This window comes from Canis lupus, chromosome 22 (genome assembly GCF_011100685.1).
Source record: "Canis lupus familiaris isolate Mischka breed German Shepherd chromosome 22, alternate assembly UU_Cfam_GSD_1.0, whole genome shotgun sequence".
NCBI classification, from domain to species: Eukaryota; Metazoa; Chordata; class Mammalia; order Carnivora; family Canidae; genus Canis; species Canis lupus.
Window position 1 is genome coordinate 9,878,227 of NC_049243.1, and position 22,799 is coordinate 9,901,025.

At 43.7% G+C, this 22,799-nt stretch overlaps 1 long non-coding RNA gene across 1 annotated transcript in view; it reads left to right on the top strand.

Annotated features, from left to right (window-relative positions):
* Window positions 1-22,799, top strand: part of LOC111091828 — a 54,932-nt gene that overhangs the window by 28,428 nt on the left and 3,705 nt on the right. Inside the window, exon 3 of the long non-coding RNA XR_005376299.1 lies at window positions 2,936-3,088. This is a non-coding gene — a long non-coding RNA (uncharacterized LOC111091828). The remainder of the gene's footprint in view (window positions 1-2,935; window positions 3,089-22,799) is intronic.

Below are 22,799 nucleotides of genomic sequence, written 5' to 3' on the forward strand. Positions count from 1 at the left end.
GTCACCCCATTCCCCCAGCCCACCTCCCCTTTCACTGCTCCTTGTTCATTTCCCAGAGTTAGGAGTCTCTCATGTTCTGTCTCCCTCTCTGATATTTCCCATTCATTTTCTCTCCCTTCCCCTCCAATTCCTTTCACCATCTTTTATATTCCCCGAATGAATGAAACCATATAATATTTGTCCTTCTCCGATTGATTTACTTCACCAAGCATAATACCCTCCAGTTCCATCCACGTCGAAGCAAATGGTGGGTATTCGTCATTTCTAATGGCTGAGTAATATTCCATTGCATATATATACCACCATGTTTTCTTTTAAAAATCTGGCATATCATCCTTTAATTCCTTAACTATATTTATGATAGCTTTGTTGTCGCATAAATTGCATATATGGAACACCCCTGGGTTTGTTTCTACCACCTGCCCCCCTTTTTTTTGGAGTATGCATTACATTTTAATTGTGTGTATGTGTGTGAGCATGTCTAGTAATTTTGATTGTATACTGGATGTTGTGGAAGAATCAGCGTGGAGATTGAATTTTGTGATATTTCTATGTCACTTGTTGTTTTCATTGGTAGTGGGATTAATGGTAGATCACCTTGTGTAAGCCTTGGTTTTATGTTTTCTTAGGGAGTATCTGAAAATTCCAATGTTTTTTTCAAAGCATAACTTTAATTTGTGCGACTCAATCTCTAACATTTCCTTCCGGCAATCTTATCAAGGCTTGGTTTTAGACTTGGGAAGGGCAGGTCTATTGTAAACTTTACTGTGGAGCATGATTCTTACTCCTGAGGAGTAGTATTTCTGGTGTCCCAGCTGGGTGCCTGGGAAACAGGTGTTATCAAGTTCTCTCCATTCTTGCTGACAACATCCCCCAACATTGCTTAACCTCAAGTATTTCTGTTCTGATCTCAACCCCAGAATAGACAGATTCTGGTACACTTTGTCTAAACTCTCCCTATACATGTATAGTTCAGTCCTTGGCTAAGCACTTGCAGAGATCCCCACGTCAGATTCTTCCCTCTGCATAGAGCTTCAACGTTTGTGTTCCACCTCACAGAATCCACTCTAGTTGCCCCACACTCTGAGCTCTGCCTACTGAGCTTCCCAGGACTTCCGTGCTCAGCTTGGTCTCCAACTTACTGTCACCCAGCTGGGAAATGGCTACCTGGGTAAGAGCTGGAGGCTCAACTTGTGAATTTTCCTTCTGCTTCATGATTTGGTATGTGATTTGTGAAAACAGTTCCATCATATGTTGGCTTTTAAGTTGTTTTGGTAGGAAGACTAGTGTAGTATTAGTTATAGGAGACAGCAATACCCACTGTGGGTTCTTGAACAAGGGATAATAAGAGGGTGTTGATGGGCAGTGATAAAGGTGGCTTGTAGAGGGGAGAATTTAAGAGTCAAAGCACTGAATAGGAGGCATCTTTAAACTGAGAACTAAGGTCAGGATGTGATTTGAGGAAATAAAACAAAGAAAAGGGAAATACCATGCTGGAGAAAGAACTACTGTTGAGTTAGTGATAAATTGGTTATGAGGAATGAAGACGAGGGTTTAAAATGGTGCCAGAAATGCTTTAAAAAGGAGTTCTTATCTCTGGATGTAAATACTGAAATATTTATGGATGAAATGATATCACGTCTGGGATTGATTCAAAATAATCAAACACAGGGATGAAGATGGGGAAAGGGTGGGGGTAGAGGTGAGATGAGAGTGACCATAGATGACAATTGTTGAAGTTGGGTTATGAGTCCATGGGAGTGTCTTATGTGCATTTTTTCTACTTTTGTATCTATTTGACATCTTCAAATTAAAAATAAACAAAACAAAACAAAACAGAGTGGGTTATAAAGCTGGGAGGTGGAGTGTCCCAGGGTGAAGATGGGGAGACTGCCCATTTTTGAGGTAGGGGAAATGGGGATGAGGCAGTGGCAGTTTGTTAATGTCTAAAACAGGCTCTTATGCAAAAATGATTTTAAAAATGATTTGTTCCAGCTAACTCATTCTGTTCCTTTGGAAGTGTCATCAAGTGCAAGGTATATTTGATTAACTGCTTGAAGATGTGGGTCATATGGCACATGCTGAGCAGAGGCTGTGGCATATAGGCCACTCACTTATCCAACTCTGGATTCAATGCTGGCAGCTCATGTTAGCTCATAAAGCTCTGTGTGGTTCGGGCCTAGACTATAATGGACAGGTATGGTCAGACTCTGGCACACATCTCCCTGAGTGGTTTCTGGAATAATTTCTGGAGGCATTTTTCTGTACTCCCCCTTTCCCTGCACCGCCTCCCTGGCCAGCTGTACATGCCTGGAGCCTCCCTGAATCTTGCTTGCTCTCACCTGCTTCCTTCCAACTAACTGTGGCCTCTGTAATTGAGCTCAAGAGAGGGGACTGTTCCCATAGCCTTAGGAGTTTCGGGAGAAGTAGAGAGACTTTTCTACAAGTTAAGGTAAAAGAAAAAAGGAAAAACAAACCCACTCATTTTCTTTTCCTACTTTCCACTTCCTTTTCTCACTCATTCAACAAATCCTTTTAGGTGCTACCGTGTGCCAAGTTTTATGGTAAGGAGTGGTTGGAATTCAAAGGTGATCAAGACCCGGGTCCTTCCTTAAGGATCCGCAGCCTGGCAGTGAATGAAAGAAAGACATGCACACAGAGTGATAGAGTCACAAGTGCCATGTGAGATGTCTGTCTGGGCACACAAAGGACACAAGGCAACAGGGGACAGACATCACTCTTTTCCTCTCTCCTGGGGTCTGGGTTTTAATACTGTCCTTGTGCCCTATCCATAACCTGGATTTTCTCTGAATCTCCATTTTTTTCATTTTAAGACAAGGCTATGTATTTTTTAAGTGCCAAAAAAAAAAAAGTCTAGAAGGATATTAGCTAACCATACTGGTTGATGATAATGGTCATCTTTCCTTCTTTCTAGGTACACCAGTGAGAACGATGGGCCCAACTTTTTCCAGGTGACAGTCAAGTGATCATTCTCACCAGCACAGTCGACCTTATGAACATAAGCTGGGGGCTGCAACCACTTCCAGGGAAGATCTGCAAGTAAGGGGAAACTTCTTTTGCCATGGAGGTAATAAATCTTCTGCTTATTGACTTTTAAAAGTGTGGAGGCAAATGTCCCATTTGTCTGTTTAATACCAACCACCACCTTAACATTTGTTTTGCTGTACAGTTTACAAAGTACTTTAGAAAGTCACAAATCACTGGTGTCTCGAAATAACCCTTTGACTTGAGAGAGGAGATTTCATTTTGACCCTCATTTACAGATGTGGAAAATACAGCCCAGAGATGTTAAATGCGTGGCTCAAGATTCATAGCTAGTGGGGGCAGAGCCCACGAATCACTTCTCATCTTCTCTTTCCGAGTCTTGGAGATCACCCACTCCTCCCTGTTAAGAGTCTAGAGCGTCCAGGGCTCCCCTTTGGCATCTTTAGGAGAAGATTGCAAATTATTTTTTAAAATGTCTAAGATATTAGTTGTATTTGGACCTGTGGTGGGCGTCTGGAACCCCCCAGGCCCTACTGCAGTCACAATCAATCAAACAAACAAATAAGCATCTCCATTGTTTTGTGGATTATTTCCCCATGAGGCAGATGTTTACTTTTCACAAATGAAAGCTCATTGTTGTCAGGAACATTTAAGAGGCTTAACCTGTCTCCTCTGGCATATGGCACTGGCTTTTCATGATAAAACTGGCTGTGTGCAGCGGCAGACGAAATTGCAAGCCTCCCTCTGAAACTTCATCAGTTGCTGTTGCGGGCGTCACTGCTTTCCTATGCAGGGACTCGTCTGGGCCTCTTCCACTGTGAAAGGGGCTGTTGGGGGCGGGGGGAGAGGGGGAAGAAAGGCTGTTTCCTTTGGTAGAAAATACTCATATTTTAATGGGTATGATGTCATGAATTATTAAACTAGCTTAACTTTAAAGCCGAGCCAAAAGAACACATAGTGAAGAATGACCTTGAGACTCTTGAAAAATGGGAGTGTTGACTGTGCCCGCAGACTCAAAGATGGATTTCTACTTTAGTTGATATTTATGCAACTGTGAAACTTGGTCCCTTGTTCCCAGAGAAATCCTTTGTGCAGCCGTGTGGAGAAAGTTATTACATTTTAGTGCAGAAGAGCTGTAAAGTTTCTTTCCTCATGTCTTACGAAAACAGGAGTGCTAGCGATCTTTGTGCTGAGGGATGGCCCTGAGGTATGAGATGCAGAGACAAAAGGTAGCAGACAGGCATTGTTCTAAAAAAAAAAAAAAAAAAAAAAAAAGAAGAAGAAGAAGAAGAAAAGAGCCTAACATTAGGTTCTTCTGAGGGGTTTGTGCATAACCTGGGTCCTGCTTGCTTGCAGTGTTCTGTTATTTTTCTGATTCAAGGTGAATCAAAGGAAAATAAGGTCCAGAAGGATGAAGAAGATCTGCTGGCCAGGGTAGTCTGACCACGTGATAGACATTGCAGCACCTCCCACTGGAACACGGGGGGAGGCCCCTGGAGAGCTCTGAGAGTGTGTGATGCAGGGGAGGATATTCCAAAGCTTTGGGTTCAGCTACCTCAGGCTCATTCTCTGGCTGCAGAGACACCAAGAACAGGGCGAATGTCCTCGGTTCCCTTCAGTGGGCGCGGGGAACCCGCCTCTTCACCCATAGTGACATGTGACTCAGACTTCCTCTTCGTTTGTTGTGACACAGGTTCAAGGAGCAGTGTCTGGAGACAGGAGATGAGGGTGAGCGGGGAGGGTAGAGGAACCTGTAGTCACTGATATTCTTTAAACACTTGCCTCGGTCTTATTACAATTCGTCATGTAGGGGGACAACATTATCCCCATTTTACAGGGCAAGAAACTGAGGCTCGGGGTGTAAGATTCTTGATGTCACGTGGCTGCTGACAGTTTTGAATCTAGATCTGTCCGACATCCGAGTTTTACGTGAATTTGCCATTCTTGCTATGACATTCTGATTTGAGCCAGTTTTTACTATCTTCTTGGTTGTTTGTTCAAACTCTTGGCCGTTACATGCTGATGTCTTCCAGGAGTTCCTCGAGACCCACTCTTCCTCCTTCTGCATATTCCCTGCAACCTGGCCGATGGACCTATCTTGGCTCCTTCTGCGGTGGCCTTGTTCTTTGGCTCACAGTGGCTTTGGCCAAGGCGAGACACAGACAAGGTGCTGGACAACAGGTGGATGAACAATGAGATTGAGGCATTGATTTCCTCATTTTTCTCTCTGTTGGGCTCTCTCCTGAAGGCCAACGCTACTGCCTCAGGGGCCCTCTCCATGGAGCTCCCCTTCATGGGTTTGACTAACTGCCCCCTCCCTTGCCGGTTCAAGCTTAGGGGGGTGGTGATAACCCCTGCACTATCCTCTGTGCTTTCTTCAACACCGCCCACGCTTTTGTCAATTAACCCTAGACCGAGGTTAGGACAGGTGGATTGCTCAACCTGAGTGTGTCATTTGCTACCTTCTGGCACCTTTACCGATATAGTGAAGCATCCCTTCAGTGATGTCAGAGTTAATGTTTTGGTTACATCTATTAGTGACTCTTTTCACCAAGAGGGAGATGATTTGGGGCTTCTCTTTTTAATGCCTAGGGATTTCCTATTTATAACTTCCAAAAAGGCTATTTTTTCATTCCTTACCTTCTTTTTGCCTTTCTACTTGCCTCTCGAATTTCCTCTTTTCCCCTCAAATTGAGTCTGCATGACCAGGGAAAGCCAGTCTCCATGATTATTTTCCAAGATTGAGTTTCTTGGGTCTCCAAAGTCTCTACTCTATCCTTCTATTAGCATTTCTTTGCAAAACAGGCTGTTGGATTGTCTTGAGAAAACGATGTGCATTTACTTGCCTTCTAGAGAAAATTGTTATTTCTCCAGAAAGGAAGGGCAATAATGGAAGTCTGTTCAGTAAGTAACAGTAAGGAGAATAAAGGGGGGAAAAGGCAGGAGATTCAGAATCAAGGTCAGTTTCCTCTGTCGTTGAATTGCAGCAAGCATTTAGTGGTAATAAAATCTTTTTCCTGTATAATACATTTTATATTAAAACTGCAGCCATTTAAATGAGGGATTTTATGTCTGCACAGTCTTTATTGAGCATGAAGGCTTACAAAAATGCTTTTGGTTTTTTTTTCTCTTAAACCATTTTCGAGATTTGAAAAGCCATTCTCTGCCTCCCGGGCTTATAGGAGTAAAGACGCAGAGGCGGGGAGTGGCCACAGTGGCTCACACAGCTCCTTGCTTGTGCTATTTAACCTTGGACCCCTGTTATTCTGGGCCTCTGTGTCTCCTGAATAAATAGTAAATCTTTCCTGATGGCGTGGCAGCTTTATGATGTGGATTCATGCGTTTTTTCAGAGGAGCACGAGAGAGCCTTTAATGCATTTTCCCTCCTTTTACTAGTGATTTAGCCAGAGCCTGTGCCTGGTCAGCCCATCTCTGGTAAAGGGCAGGCCCTGGCGCTACAGTGGTCAGCATTCAGATGATCAGTCTTCTAGCTCCAGGACAGGAAGGATTGACTCTGGTGTTATTTCATAGATTGACTTGAAATGGATTAATGCTTCTCTTGAAGGGTTATTGACTCGTGTTTTTCCAAGGTCTTCGTCCTAATTTAATACTGAAAAATTTGTGATCTACCCCTGATCCTAAGATAGTAAGACAGCGAGACCTCAATAGGTCCTCCTAACACAGGATCACACAGGGTGCAAGTTTGCTAGCCTGGTTTTATGGCTCTTCATTTGGGACAGATTGGAAGTGGTCTCAGAAGGTTCAAGGACATGTTGACCTTAGATATACCACAAAGAAGGAGTCAACTCACAGAGCAATTCCATTGTTTTCATAGTCATTGTTGTTATTCATGGGATGAACCATTGGATCGGACTCTTCTTGGTCACAAGCATGGTGTAGAGGAAACAAAAACACTACGCATGTAGCTTCTGAGTACTTGAAATATGCATTTGTGTAGGAAATTATCTGCCAAGGGAAGTAGACTGTTGTTGGTGCGGATCTGACCTATAGCAGGAGATGCCTCATAATCTATAAATATCTGCTCTTTGAGTTAGAATGAATTACCTGAAGACGGCAGGCTCCACTTTTACATCTCAGATTGCCAGAACTGCATTTCCCATTGGACAGTTAACAGCACCTTTTAAAATCTGAATTTCCCTAGTACATTGACCTGACCTGACTTCTTAGCCGCAGCTTTCACTATGCTTTAAAAATAGCCTTGATGCCAGCATAGCGGAGGAGACCATTTACTTAAACAACTATTTTGTGTTGCCTATAATGTCATGTAGATCTAAGTCTTTTCTGTATCTTTCCACCACAATGGCAGCATATGGCCTATTGTTACAATCAGATATTCTTGTGAGAAGTTAGAGGCCACGGGTGAAAGGAGAGGATATTATTGTTGAGTCTAAAGCTGTTGTTTTGAGCCTTGAACCAAAGTTTCCTGCAGTTTTATTTTTAGAAAACTCAAACCTTTCAGGAAGGGTCGGCCAATATGCTCTGATTTTTATTTTTGATAGTGTTGACTAATGTTTACTTTGGGCTCCTGCAAATTGGTTAGGAGGGCTTCGCGTGGAGGAGAAAATATGGACAAATACCGTTAGTTTACTTAGCGCTGAAGGCACTGGCTGGTAAAGAAAGAAAATGACACAGTTCTTTAAGCCTAAAAAATTGTAATCTCTTTTTGCTCCTGAAGTATATATTCCTGAAAGAGAGCAAAAGTAATGGGAGCAAGAGGGCTGACATTGGCTCAGAAACCCAAACTGCTAGGTCGAGGAGAGAATTGCCTCATTAGAAGAAGACTTTTTGGGTACCTGGGTGGCTCAGTGGTTGAGCATCTGCCTTTGGCTCAGGTCATGATCCCGGAGTCCTGGGATCGAGTTCCACATCGAGCTCCTAGCATGGAGCCTGCTTCTCCCTCTGCCTATGTCTCTGCCTCTCTCTCTGTGTCTCTCATGAATATATAAATAAAATCTTTTAAAAAAAGGAAGACATTTTATTAAAATAATGAATGCTTATTATATGGGACAGAATAAAGAATATGATTCCACTGAGTAGACGTGCGGGCACACGTACCCTCGCTTGCATGAACACACGGACAGAGAGGAAAGAGGGAATGATAAAGCAGAAGCATGTCGGTGTGCTTTATAATTCTGGATTTGTTTTTCAAGTTTGGAATTAATTAGATACCATGTTGAATTCCAAATGCGATAATTAGGCAAATTAATGCTGCAGTGAAGTTATTAATGAGGCAAAATATGCTAATATGCTTTTGATAAAGAGCTCTTCTTCTGCCTACCAAGAAATTGGCAAACATCTTTCATTTGGGGCCAGACAGCTTATCTCAAGTGATTTACTAAAAAGGTTCTCGGCCGTATGCTGTGAACAAATGTTGTAAATAGGGGTTAATGTCTAAATTTTTGATACGTATATGCCTCGATGTGGCACGGCAAGTCCCGTGACATTCAGCCTGGTGTTTGGGTGGTGGGGTGCCCAGAAAGGCCAAGGGTTCTTCAGTGCCCTTCAAGGCCTTTCTCAGTAGCAAACACTACCACTTGCTGGTGTGGCTCCTATTAACACCATCGCTGATGCTCAACTCGCGGTGAGCAGTGGCTGCTAACCTGCCAACCTGCTGGTTTCTTTTCGGCAGACTTGGTGTCTCCTTTGGTTTTTAGATGTTCAAAACTGCTGGCCAAGAATCATTAGGGAACCCATTTAGTGGTTTGAAAGTGACACAGCAGAATTTCTCTTTCCGATCTTAACTCCGCTGTTCAGAACTCATTGTGCATCAGGAGCCCTCCTGGGACCGAGGCGAGACACCATCTACCCAGGGGGAGCTGGCCATTAAAAACAAAATTTATGGAAATGTGAAAAGAACTTTCCCATGAGCGTATCATTATTTTAATCCTTTTAATCATACACTCCACGAGGGCACAGCCTGTCTAATTTTGATTAATTTAGATATAATATTTGCTAAATGAGTTTTACTCTGCACCCCAGGTAGGACCGTTTTGACTGTTGTAAATCTGAGGCCAGAAGATCCTAAGGTGTGTTTGAGTGGGGCAGCCCAGTGGTCAGTCCTTGGCTTAGTGAGGGCTGTTGAGGGGTGTCCTACGGAAGGAAATAGACCCATTATTAACTATAAAGTGTTCACAGACTGGTTGGATCAGTTAGGAATGCGTTAGATCACAAGTTCCAGAAAGCCTTACTGGTAGCTTTATTAGCAAATGAGTTTATTTTTCTCCCATGAAAAGCAGACCAGGGTTGGTAGTCCACAGCTGAAATTTATCTCAAGCACATCGTCAAAGTTCTTTCCATCGTATCATTTCTGTGATCACAAGATGGCTGCTGCACCGCTAAGCATGCCATTTGGGTTTCAGGCAGGAAGAAGAGGGAAGAATGAGCCAGTCTGTTCCTTTTGGGAAGGTTTCCCAGAAGCCCAAGCCAACAGCCTCCATTTATATCTCATTGGTCAGAGTTGTGTCACATGTTAAACCCTAACTGGAAAGTCTACAGATAAGGTTGGGTCAGCTAGCTCACAGCCTTTGCTACAATTCTTCTCTTGGGTACCATGATCCTGGGAGTGAGGTTGTATCCTCATTTGACTGCAAAATTTGATGGACAAATCGGATATGAAAGGGAAGTTTGGGTAAGGAAGCCATTTTACTCTTCCCCAGGCTGAAGGCAGTGTACTGTGGGAATACACCTACAGACTTTAGGTTGAGCTACGGGACCAAACAGATGACTTTCACCTCTCTGACCCTTCGTCCCTATGTTTGTGAATTGGAGAATACTCTGGAGTTATTGTTAGGAAGGAATTGGGATAGCACGTATAAAGTGTTTAGCATATTCAGCTTGTTAATAAATGGTGGTTGTTGAGATGGCGAATTTATTCCAGGTTGTCTTCATAATAAGCCATCACATAACAGACGTGGAACCGGGGAGGATGGTTCTACATAATCCTTTACCTTTTAAGAGAGTGGGTTCTGGTAGGTGGAGGGGCCTTTCGGCTGAATGGATTTATAAATTTGAATCGATAAAGACTGTTGGAAGGGGAGGAGGGTGGGGGGTGGGGGTGAATGGGTGACGGGCACTGAGGGGGGCACTTGACAGGATGAGCACTGGGTGTTATTCTGTATGTTGGTAAATTGAACACCAATAAAAAATAAATTTATTATTTAAAAAAATAATAAAAAAATAAAGGGTTAAAAAATGAAATAGAAAAAAAAGACTGTATATGAAAAAAAAAAAAGACTGTATATGGAAGGTGGAGAGACAATGCAATGTGGGAAGGGAAAGAGCAGGGATGAGGAGGCAGGTAGGCAGAGAGGCAGAAAGCCTGAATGTGAGAGGGGGTGGTGGTGGTGGTGGGAGAAAGGAGACCGGGCTGCTCTAAGATGGAGAGGAAGGCCTGAGAAGGGATGTCTCGTGGACATTTTTGGCATGAAGCTGTGCACTATGTGATGTAAAGCCTTCTTCTGATTCACATGCAGAACCTTCCGGAAAACATGCCTGACTAGTGCTTTGGAATGAGTCTTTTGGTGAATGTGAAGAAAAACTAAGTCTCGCCTTAAGGTTGGTGTGAAGTTACAGCTGACATAGAGTTTCCAGAAGGTTTGTTTCACGCAGGTTCCACCACTAAGTGTCAGGCTCAAAGGTGACAGACACACAAAACATATGTGGAGAGGACTCATGTGAATTCAGTGTTAGGTTGTCTGAGAAGCAGAAAATGGCAACTTAAGCTGTGGGTGAAATTTTATTTCCATGCCACTCGTGAGAGTATGCCCTGAAGGACAATGGGAAGTCTCAGCTCCGTGCTTTCCTACCTAAGTCTTAGTTCTTTTGTGTGATTGAATTATAATATAACATGCTTGTGCTTTTAGCAGTAGAAAATAAAAAAAAACCTTATTTGTAATTTTTTTTGGCATACTATACTTCTAAACAAAAGCCAGTACTATATTTGGTGCTTGATTGGAAAATACAAACCAGCAATCTGTTTCCAACCTGGAAGAAAAGCTGGCTCCTTTGAATGTATTGAATAGTGGCACAATACTATATTTTCTGGATAAATCAAGACATTTTTCAAGAGTAGTTGTGAATATACTTGGTTTTCACTTCACAGGCCAACTTTCAAACTTAACCCTTGAGTAAAATGTGACTCCACCAATTATTAACTGACAAGCAATATGCATAATAATATCTAGGGGGGTTCATATCATAGGCCACAAACTCACCTCTTTAAGAAATGTGGCTTACTTTGTTTACCCTACAGTAGCAGATTTTCTTTCTTTCTTTCTTTCTTTCTTTCTTTCTTTCTTTCTTTCTTTCTTTCTTTCTTTCTTTTTTCTTTCTTTTTTCTTTCTTTCTTTCTTTCTTTCTTTCTTTCTTTCTTTCTTTCTTTCTTTCTTTCTTTCTTTCTTCTTTCTTTCTTTCTTTTCTTTTCTTTCTTTTCTTCCTTTTTAAAGATTTATTTATTTGAGAGAGAGAGAGAGAGAGCAAGCATGAATGGGGAGAGGGGCAGACCCCCTGCTGAACGGGAGTCTGATTGAGATTATGACCTGAGTGGAAAGTAAGAGTCAGATGCTCAACCAACCGAGCCTCCCAGGTGCCTCTGTAGATTTTCTCATTTGAATCCCTATTGAACCAAGAGATAGAAACTTAATCTAAATTAGTTGAGAGTCTTTTTTCCCTTTATTGGGATTGAGTCTAAATTTGGGCTGGCAGATAAAGGGGCTTTGTGTCACGTCACAGAAGTAGGAGGGGGCACTTGGTTCTGGGTTGTCATCTGCCCCACACAGTTGATGGGACGTCCTCGGGTGAACGTGGTGACCAGTCATTTGTCCAGCTGGATCACTCCTGGGGACTCAGTCCCAGCTATAACCTTTCCCAGTCTGATTCTCTCTGTTTCTCCCCACCCACCCTGATACTCGAGGGTGAATGTTGCTCCCCTGTTACTTCGGAGCGAAAGAAACTCACAAAGCTGACCAAGACCTACCTTCACACCCACATGGCATGTTTCTTCTGTTGCTCCTGTCTTCTACAGGCTGTGGGGACTCAATGATCTTCCTAGATCTTTGGGTCTCTCCTAGCAGCAGGCAGAGTGCTGGGCTCTCTTGGGATATGTGTTGTTTCGTGCAGGGCCAGGGGACAAAGTCCTCAGGGATGCAGAGGTGCTCAACTTCCAGTCCTTCTTTCCCCTTTCCTCAGCTGGCGTAAACCTCATCTGACTTTCTAGAACAGGAGAAACTGGCTCTGACTGAGCATATTTTATCCCGGATCTTTTGTTTTTGCCTCAAGTCCTAGATTTTTGAAACCTAAAACCTTTTTTTTCTCAAACTATTGCTCTCATTTTCTTCTGTGTCAGGCCTTCCCCGAGGAAGCAAAAATAGAATTCTCATCTGCCTTGGGTGACAGAAAGTATGGCTATTGGAAATACGGTTTATGTTTCAAATGATTATCTATGACTGACTATATGTCATATAAAGAACCGGAAGCGCTGTGCCAAAGTCCCTGAGGGTATCTCTCTGCTTTCCTGCTTTGCCCCTACCACCATCTTGGCTCTTATTCTTAGAAACCTCTCAGAGGACTGGTCAGACATGATGCTTCCTGAGGGCAAGAGACAGACATTTTCTTCCTCTCACAAATTGGTGGAAGTCTTTGCTCAAAAGATTCACAACAGTCCCCTGCCCATCTATAGGCAGGGAAACCACACCTCTTATGTATGGGCTCCAGACAGTTTTTTGTGTATTCCGAACACCCAGGGTCAAAGACTTAGCAGCTTAGGCAGATGCCATAATTTAGTTAGAAACTTTAGTGGGAACCTGGCCCACCTAACTGTGAGAGATGCCATGTTTTCCTCTCAGAGCCTGGTGAGCTATGGGAAAGCCTTTCAAGGCTGAGAGATGAATAGAATGTGTCATGGAAAGATACACATTCATTAAGAGTTTGCAAGGGGTGAAGGGATTTAGTGGATAACAGAGAGAGAATACCCAAAATAGCAGGTACCCGTGTTACAACTGGAGGAGAAATGAGAGACTTTGGCAAGCCATGGGATGTCCCTAGTCACTTGAATTCACTGTGTCATAGAAAATCAAGTCTTCAGGAACTCTGTCATTTTTATTTTCTTATGATGGCAAAATATACATGTCATAGAATTTATCACTTTAACCATTTTAAGTGCATATTTCAGTAGTCTTAAATATATTAACATTGTTGTGCAGCCACACCCACTATCCATCTCCAGAACTTTTTCATTAGCTCACACTGAATCTCTGTACCCATGAAAACTTCTCATTTTGGGTGCCTGGCAGGCTCAGTTGGTAGAGTGTATGGCTCAATCTCAGGGTTGTGAATTTGAGCCCCATATTGTGTGTAGAGATTACCTAAAAAAACCTAACCAACCAACCAAAAAAAAAAAAAAAAAAAAAAAAGACCAAAAAGCCTTCCCCATTCCTTTTTTCCCCTAGCCCCTCATAGCCTCTGTTCTAGATCCTGTCTGTATGAATTTGACCGTTGTAGGTACCTCCTGTAAGTGGAAGCATATAATAGTTTTTCTTTTATGTCTGGCTTATTTCACTTAGCATAATATTTCAAGGTTCATCTATGTTGAAAGCCTGTCTCAGAATTTCCTCCCTCTTTAGGGTACATAATATGCTATTGTGTGTGTGTGTGTGTATGTATCTGTACATATATATATATATATATATATATATATATATATGTATATATATAGCACATTTGTTGATGGAAATTTAGGTTGCCACTTATTGCTATTGCAAAAAGTGCTGCTAAGAGGATGGGGGTTCAAATATCTGCTCATGTCTCTGCTTTCAATTCTTCTGAGTATATAGACGTAGAATTGTTGGTTCATATGTTAATGTTATGTGGAAATATTGAAGGATCCACCATAACGTTTTCCACAATGGCTATAGCGTTTTATATTCTCACCAACAATGTACAAGTGTTCCAATCTCTCACATGCTTACCAACATTTGTTATTATTATTATTATTTTTTTTATAGTGGCCGTCTTAATGGGTGTGAAGTGTTATTCTGATTTTGCTTCGCAATTCCCTAATGATTTGTGATGTTGAGTCATTCCTTGGCTGTTTGTTCGTCTTTTTTGGAAAAATGGCTGTTTGAATCCTTTGCCCACTTTTTATTTATTTTTTATTTATTTATTTATTTTTTATTAATTATAGTCACAGAGAGAGAGAGAGAGAGAGAGAGAGAGGCAGAGACATAGGCAGAGGGAGAAGCAGGCTCCATGCACCAGGAGCCTGACGTGGGATTCGATCCCGGGTCTCCAGGATTGCGCCCTGGGCCAAAGGCAGGCGCCAAACCGCTGCGCCACCCAGGGATCCCCCTTTGCCCGCTTTTTAAATTGGGTTGTTTGTTTTTTGTTGTTGTTGAGTGTCAACCTTGGGAACTTTTATTTCCATTCCCCTCTCTTCTCCTTAATGAAATGGTGTCACATGTTGATATGTTTGTCAGAGGAGAGTGATTGTTTAAGGGGGTTGGAGGACTCTAGGAAGAGAGAGCACTAAGGTTCTCTCTCATTGACAGGATTATATCCAGCCTCCTTAGAGGATGAGGCCCTTCAATACCTGGCCCCACCTGCCCGTCCAGTCTGATTCTCTGCCCCTGACTAGTCTGGTGCTCCATTGCATTGGTTATGGGCATTTTTCAAATGCCTGGTGAACTTTTACAGCTGCAAACCTTTGCAGAGCACAGGCCTTCTCTGCTTTGTGAAGACCCTCCTCACCCATCTCATTTGCTCTATTGGCATGCCACTTGTTTATTCAGCTGTTCAAGAAGTATTTGTTGAGCACATACTTCTTGGCAGGTGACACAGCACTTCGCCGGCTACTGGGGACTCTACAGCGAATTAAACAGTTTCTGCTTTTGAGGAACTCACTCACTGTCCAGTGGGGAACTGGGTAAGTTATCTCTCAAGTACATTTCATCCTGAGTAAGTGCTAAAATGGAAGTAAAGAGGGTGAGGAAGATTATCTTCCTGAGCCAAGAGCTGGGTTAGTATTTACGTGCTGTTGTGAACATTCGCATATTCTAGGCATTAAATGTGAGCTCGCATTTTATTATTTTTATATCCCTTAACAGAATCATTTATAAACTGCTATTATCTTCTGTAATGCACATCCTCTCCTCACAAAGACGAGTATTCCAATTAGGAGGTGGTTTTTCTCACACGAGGATATTTGAGGGCCATCTGAGGGTTGCAACTCCGACTACCTGTATTCAGGCAGGCATGTAGGGGGTTCTCTGGAGGCTTGTAGGCCTACCCCCTTCCTGACTGGGCTTACTGGGTGTGTGTTTGTATGCGGATGAACATGAAGAGTTATAGACAATCCATCATCAATCCTGGCCTCATGCCCAGTGAGGCATAGAATAGGAGCTCAGTAAAAGCTTCTGGTATTATTGGACTCTATGTATCATGGAGGATAATGTATCTTGTTTACCAGCAGGTGCCTCCAAGTCCCAGGCAGGAGAGGGTACAGTAGTTCTAAAGGTGAGTCACCATTGGGAATTGCTTATCTTGCCTTTGGCAGTCCTAGAGAAAGAAGGTAAAGCGGGCCCTCCTAGAAAAGCAAAGGCAGAAAAGGAAACCAGGGAGAGACAGGCCAAAGGGGCCAGACTGCTTGTTCTTCCAGGGAGAGATTTGCACTTGAATGCAAGGTTTAACTAGGGAGCAGGGAAGGGACACTTCTGGGGATTACTGAGGAAGAAGAATCAACATAATATGGATTTTGAGGGGTAGCAAATGGAAAAAAAAATAAAAAGGATTTAAGATATTGGTTTTAGGATTTAGAAGGGAGGATTTAATTTGGAAGATAAGGGATTTACTGTTAGATATAGTGACAATTAAGCATTGAATACACGCAGTCTGAATTGCAACCTTCAGATGGCCCTCAAATATCCTGGCGTAAGAACCACCGCCTCCTAATTGGAATACTCCTCATTGTGTGCAGAAGACATACACTACAGAAGCCCCTGACTGTATATAATTGACTCTGTTTAGGGCAACAATCTCCTTTTAGCTCAAATCTGTTACCTAAAAGATTATTTATTCACAAGTTTGAAATAGCTGCTTCCCTTCCTCCGTCAGGGCGCGGCTGCCTTGCCATCATCAGTTCCACTAGGCAGGATGAGAGGCCTGAAATCAAAGAGCACAGGAAACCATCAGCCCATTGAGCAAGTGATAAATCATCCCTAAATGCATATTGAGCAGGGATTTGTGAGATCTCTGAAGACACACAGAACTGCTGTTGGGTCTGTCCTGGCTGGTGCCCGCGCCAGGGGCACTCATGGGAAGTCATCAGGAGGCTGGCGGGACCCACCTCTCCCAGAATGGGCTTAGCACGTATGAATGTTTATGGGCAGGTGGTCCCTAGAAATTATGGAAAACTAGCTGCTGGTGTGGGAAGACCCTATGTTTCACTGATGCTGGCCCCCCCCCCCCCCCGGGTGCTGGCCACTCAGGGAAGTGAGCCCATTTATGTGAGTGAAGGGAAGATGCACAGCCTTGCCAGGAATGCCTCCCCGTGTGATAATACATTTCTGCCCCTCCGTCTCCTACCCCTGCAGCGCCTGGTTGTTCCGGGTCCCTTTATCCTGCAAAAGCCACTTGATTGTGCCCCAGTGGCCAGAGAGAACTGGATAAAATCCTGGATCTGACTCTAAATAGTTGTGACATTCTGGATAAATACTCAAATCTCTGCTTTGGTTATCTTATTTGTAGAAGTGAGAGAATAATAAGGCCCCTCAGAGCTTTATTTGGAGGAATAAGTAGGGAAATTTCTAGAAAATGCCTGGTACAATGCGCCGCCCTCAGTGACTGGCACATAGTAGGTGATTTACAAAGAAAAGGGTAGTATTAACCCACTAATAATGACAGTGATGCCACACAATCAGGTGTGCAAAAATTTAAATTAAATTTTTGGGATTTTTTTTTTTATACCTAAGCTTAATATCTCCCTTCTCATCTCTTCCTCTTTCCTCCCCTTCCCTCTCCTTCCTTACCCTCCCCTTTCCCTCCCACTTTTTTTTCTTTCCTTCATTCAAATTGCCAGATAGTGGAAGTTTTGTGTTGTTTTGTTTTAAGATTTTATGTTTTTATTCATGAGAGGCACAGAGAGAGAGGCAGAGACATGGGCAGAGGAAGAAGCAGGCTCCCTGCAGCAACCCCAATGCAGGACTCCATCCAAAGACCCCGGGACCATGACCTGAATCAAAGGCAGATGCTCAACCACTGAACCACCCAGGTGCCCCGATAATGGAAGTTTTAACCTCTATCATTTCAGGGTCTCAGCCCACCCGAATCCTTGGGGAGAAGATCTGGTCTCTGGTCATGGTCATCTCTTGCCCACTTCCCATTCTATATGCCCATCAGCCTTCTGGGCTTCTATCAGCTAAGATGGAGACCATATTTTTTCCTCCGACCTGCAAGGCCTTTCCAGATCTGTCTTTTACTTGGTTATTTTTGCTCTTTTCTTGCACAGATGGAAGATCTGGCTCTCCCCCCACATCATGCTGGGAGCTTTGGATGTCTCTTTCAGGCACGGCTGCCTATAAGTCCCACCCCACCATCCCAGGCCACTGCCTTACCAGTGGGTTGGCTTCTCCTGGAAAGCTCTGAAATCTGTAGAATCACTGTGGGATCTTTTTTGTTCCCTCCCCACCAGTGCTTGCTGGGGGTGTGGTCAGGTACCTTCAGTTCCCCTCTGTCTGCCCACATTTTCTGTATGAGCCCCTTAGGACAATAGCTTTCTCCTAAGATTTTGGAATGCAAAAGTCTTTGTCTTAATCTCAGCTATGAATTTCAAATTTGAAACTCCCAAATCAAGAATAGACTTTTTCTTTCTCTCAGCATTTCTGCTGCACCATCCCTTTCCTCAGGCACTAAGATCTGGATTCAGAAGTGTTTGCTTGGGGGGAGAAGGGTGGGTAGAGGGAACTAGGGTATTGTGAGCATGAGAACCTTGGTTAAAATCTCAAACTATTTTTCTACTACATTGCTATTATTATATACTTCTTCCATACATTTTCAGCCCCACAGGGCTGAGCTGCAGATTGATTTGCTTCAATGTTGGAGCATTTGAGGATGATCTGTTTTGACCTGTTGTTGGCAAAGTAAAAAAAAAAAAAAAAATTAAAGCAGCAGACAGTGAAGCCAAGAAGAAAGTCGGACCCAACTACTGGTCTATAAAGTGTTGGTTTAGTGTGGAGCTAAATGCAGCTCTGGCCTTGTTCTGCTTTTCAGTCTCCCAAAGGTCATGCCACTTTTCTTGATCTGTTTTCCTATTTCCTTGTTCCACAGTCCATCACTGGATGCTCTGCTGCCTAGGCAACAGCGTTTGGGGCAGCTCTCAGTACTCAGTGTTACTATAGAGTGTTGCAAGCACCATGCATGGAACATTCTGTGCAATCTAGGCTGTGTTCTCAGTCTTCTTACTATTGGTGCACAGCCTCATGCTGACTCAGTGAAGCTGTTCAGACCCATTTGTGTATCTTCTTGGGTATGGGAACTGAGAGGAAAAAGTTATCTGTATTTCAGAGATGTCATTGTCACCATCATGTTCAGGCATCTGTACAGATGCTGGTGGCATTTCACCGTATCTTCTTGCCTGTAAGGGTCTGATCAATCAATGTCTCTTTGAAACGTGTTACATTGTCAGCTGGGCACTTGGGATGGCAGTGTTGACTTTCACCTGCCTAGCAACCACAGGGAGCAACCTTCTTACGTCTGCATGGGATTTATCCGTGCTATGCTAAAACAGGATTCATTGACTTTAGAACTATGGGAGCAACACCAAAAAGTTCACCACCATCACCATCACCACCAGTGATAACAGTAGCTGGCATTCACGGACAAACCTTCTGTGCCTGGTACTGTGCTAGACTCTACAGGTGTTACCCACTTTAATTTTCCCAACAAACCGACAAGGCAGGCACTGTTCTCCCACTTTACAGATAAGAGGATGAGTGTAGAGACACTAAATGACTCATCTCTGGTCCCAGGGAGAGCAAGTGGCATCAGAATTTGAACCCAGATCAGTCTGATCTCAGAGCCCCTGTCTTTTAGCCTAGGATGGTGCCATATTGGCATGCTTGCTGAGCATCTTATTGGCATCACTGAGTTCACTAACATTGGTCCAGGCCTAACTTAGTAGGTGCACAACCACATTTAAAAGGAAATGATTGATTACTTGTATTAGATATGGATGCTTTGTATTCTAAAGCATTTCCTTTCACCGAAGTAGTGAAGTCAAGCAGCCTTAAGTGCTTCCCCTTCCGTATACCAAGAACCATCAGTTCTTCCCTGAGCCCACTCACATATCTCCATGCCACCTTCACTTCCTGCTTGAGCTTACCAGCCTTGCACATCTGGGAACAGAAACATCTTCACAACTTGTCTCCATGACGCTTGTCTTGTTTTCCTCGAATCCACACTCTATACAGCCACCAACGTAATCTTTCTAATCTAGCAATCTGCTCACACCCCTGCAGAGATTTCCCCATGCACTTAGAACAAAGTCTGACTATTTCAGATGGCCTATGAGGCCTCTGATGACCTGGTGCCTCCTGCTTCTAGGGCCTCATTTCTCTATACTCCTCAGTTCCTGGCTTTGTACCTTGAGCACCCCATCTGTTGCCTACCTTCTGGCCTTTGCATATGCTGTTCCCTCTACCCCAAACACTGCTCTCCCATGCCATTTCCCTGGCTGGCTTCTGTTTACCCTCCACTGCTCAGTTTGTATGGCATTTCTCTAAGCAGCCTTCCCAGACCCCAAAGCCTGGTAGGAGACCCTTTCATGTGGTCCCATAGTGCCTCGTGCTTCCTGAATCAAAGTACTCAGCATCCCATCGTATGACCCTTGTGTCATCCTCCTTCCCCACCAGATAGCAGCTCCATCCAACATTAGCCACAGTGGCCAGCCCCAGGCCTGGCATCTAGACAGCACTTAATAAATATCTGGTGAATAAATGGAGAGTTATATTTAATCTATTTCTTATAGCTGTTCTTGGATCAGAACAGCTTCCTGAAACCTTGGGCTTGGGAACGTTATCTTACTTAGGGGCAACCCTTTCAAGGCAACAAATTAGAAACAGCTTCAAAGGTCCTTGATGTAGTCTTTCAGGAAATGGGAGAGGCCTTTGTTAGATTATCTGGAAATCCAAACATCTTCAGATTTCAAAAGGCACAAGCTGCAAAATGTCATTTTAGAGCTCAGACCCAAGGACTTGTATAAGTCTCCTTTTTTATTAAATTGGGTTGTCACTAACATTAGACGCAGAGGGAAGACCACATTTTAACCTGATTAATGAATAGGCCCATTATGCCATTTCCCCAGTGTTAAAGAATAGAACTACATCTCATTGTCACTGTCTCATCCCGCCCGTCCCACTCTGGACTTAAGCCCCTGAAAACGTCTGCTCTGGCTTTTCCTTTTCAGAGGAACTGTCAGGCCCTAGAAGAGGCCTTTTGCAAACTCTTCTGCAGTGGAGGGACCAGATGGGGCTATTGACAACAACAGGGAGCAGAGAGTTCTAGCCTCTTGGCTCTTATACGTACTGTCATCTAGTTCTTCATTGGATTTTCATACAAACTCATGCTCTCCATGCTTCCCTGCCCAGGACACCTCTGGCTCTTGCCCCACTGATTCTATTTAGTGGCTGGGGTTGGGTTCCCCAGGCTTTGATATTAGCATGCATCTATAAGGCTCTCACAGCAAAGGACGAGGCTCAGTTCTGGGGCTGCAGTTTGTTGTAAAGGCCACTGTTCGATCCATCCCCACAGACCCCGCCGCCTGCTGCCCACACAGTTTGCCCCTCGCTCCCTCCCCTCCCTTTCCCATTCTTTGACTCTTTGAGCCCTGGGAACTGAGGCCCATGCCAGAGCAGAGGGTGAGCAAACAGGCCCTGGCTGCATTTGGAGGGTGGGGGTTTCTTTATCACCATCTGCCACCTCCACAGACGTCATCGGGATAAACCGATTTGCTAAACAAAATGGTTAACAACTCATGAATAGAACTCTAAAAAATTCCAAAAGGGATACGGGAGGACTTTCCTGAGGCTGCGCCCCTCCTGTGCCTTTCATCCCTTCTCCCCTCCTTGGGCTCTCCAGAGACACACCATCCCAACTTGCACTTTCCTTGGGTGCCAGTAGGGGGCAGCTGCCATCAGGCCTGGGGAGATTTCTTTCTTTTCTCTTTTTGAAACTTCTTTTGTGTGTGGGTATGAAGTATCACATATCAACAGAAAAATGCACAAGGCGTACATCTACAGAAGCAAACACCCGGGTACCACCTTCCTCGGGTCAAGAAATAGGACGCTGCCAGTACCTAACATACAATCCCCCAACCCTTCCCACCGTGTCATAATTCCCTCCTTCCCCTAGAATTATACACACTATACTCACGTGGGGTAATACTTTTCCTTGCTTTATGTTAATGTTTACTACACACAAATGCATCCCAAAGCAATAGGGGGTAGTATTGGATGTTTCTGGTATTTTGATGATTTGGAACATTATATAAATGCAATCATACTGTGTGCATTCTTCTGTCTTTTGCTTTTTTTTTTTTTTCTCAAGATTATGCTTACTCATTTTCATTGCTGTATAATAACAATAGCAATGGCACTGATTTGTGACTTATTCATCTAGTCTACTGCTGATGGACATTTGGGTCGTTTCAAGTTTGTGATAACCATGCACGACACTACCATGAACATTCTAGTCTGTGTATCCCGGCATGCCTAGGCGTGCATTTCCACAGGGTCCCATACCTCAGAGTGTAATTGCAAAAGTCACAGGAAGTGGATATTTTCACCTTTACTAGACGGTGTACAGATTCTCCAAAGGGGGTGTTCTGATTTGCAGGCTCCTCAGCGACGTACGAGAGATACTGATGCACCACATATTCGCCAATACTTGGTCTTGTCAGACTTTTTAGTTTTGGGGGACTAATGTCTTTTCATCAGCCCTGGGCCGATGAGTGGCAAGGACATCCTTCTTAATGGCTTCCATATGGTTCCCGAAGCAAGAAGGGGCTTCTAGTCCTTTCCCTCAGACACAGATGGCAGAGTGGCATAGCGGGATGCTCATCTGTATTAAACGAAGGCAGTAGGTGGCTCCTCAGAGAGAAGAGATATTTTCTCTCCTGGCTGATTTTCTCTCCTCTTTTGGAATGCACCATCCGTGCTAACAATGGCAATTAGACTCTCGTGCCATCTGGATGGCTGGGGCTGCTGTGGGAAGGACATCTGCTGGCAGCTGCATAAAGAAGAAAGATGAACCAGGGCTAGGCACGACCCAGGCACTGCTCCCTTGTGTGGACCTGCTGCCTCAGGCCAGTTCCATACAAAACAAAAATCCTTCCTCACTCATTTTATTTACTCAAGAGGAACCACCCAGCGGTCACTGTGGGAGTTCCTTAAAAAAAAAAAAAAAAAAAAAAAAGGAGCCGGTAATTATTCTCAGTTAACGGACCCAGCCCAATCAGTCCTGCTTTTCATTAGGTCTGATTGCTTCCATTTCAGAATTGGTCGCTTTCACTGCTCTTGTCTGAGCCTCTGATATGAAATGGGGGTAGTACAACCTCTCTCCCTATTGTGGCGAGGGCACAATGACACAGGTTGCTCTTTGAAAATGATCAAGGTATTTATTTGCTTGAGTCTAGAGGCAGATTCCGGGATGAGGGCCTTGCTATAGAGATTTTAGGGGGGGGAGATTGTAATGTTAGGTAAAATTTCCCCTGTAAGACCAGACCCTCC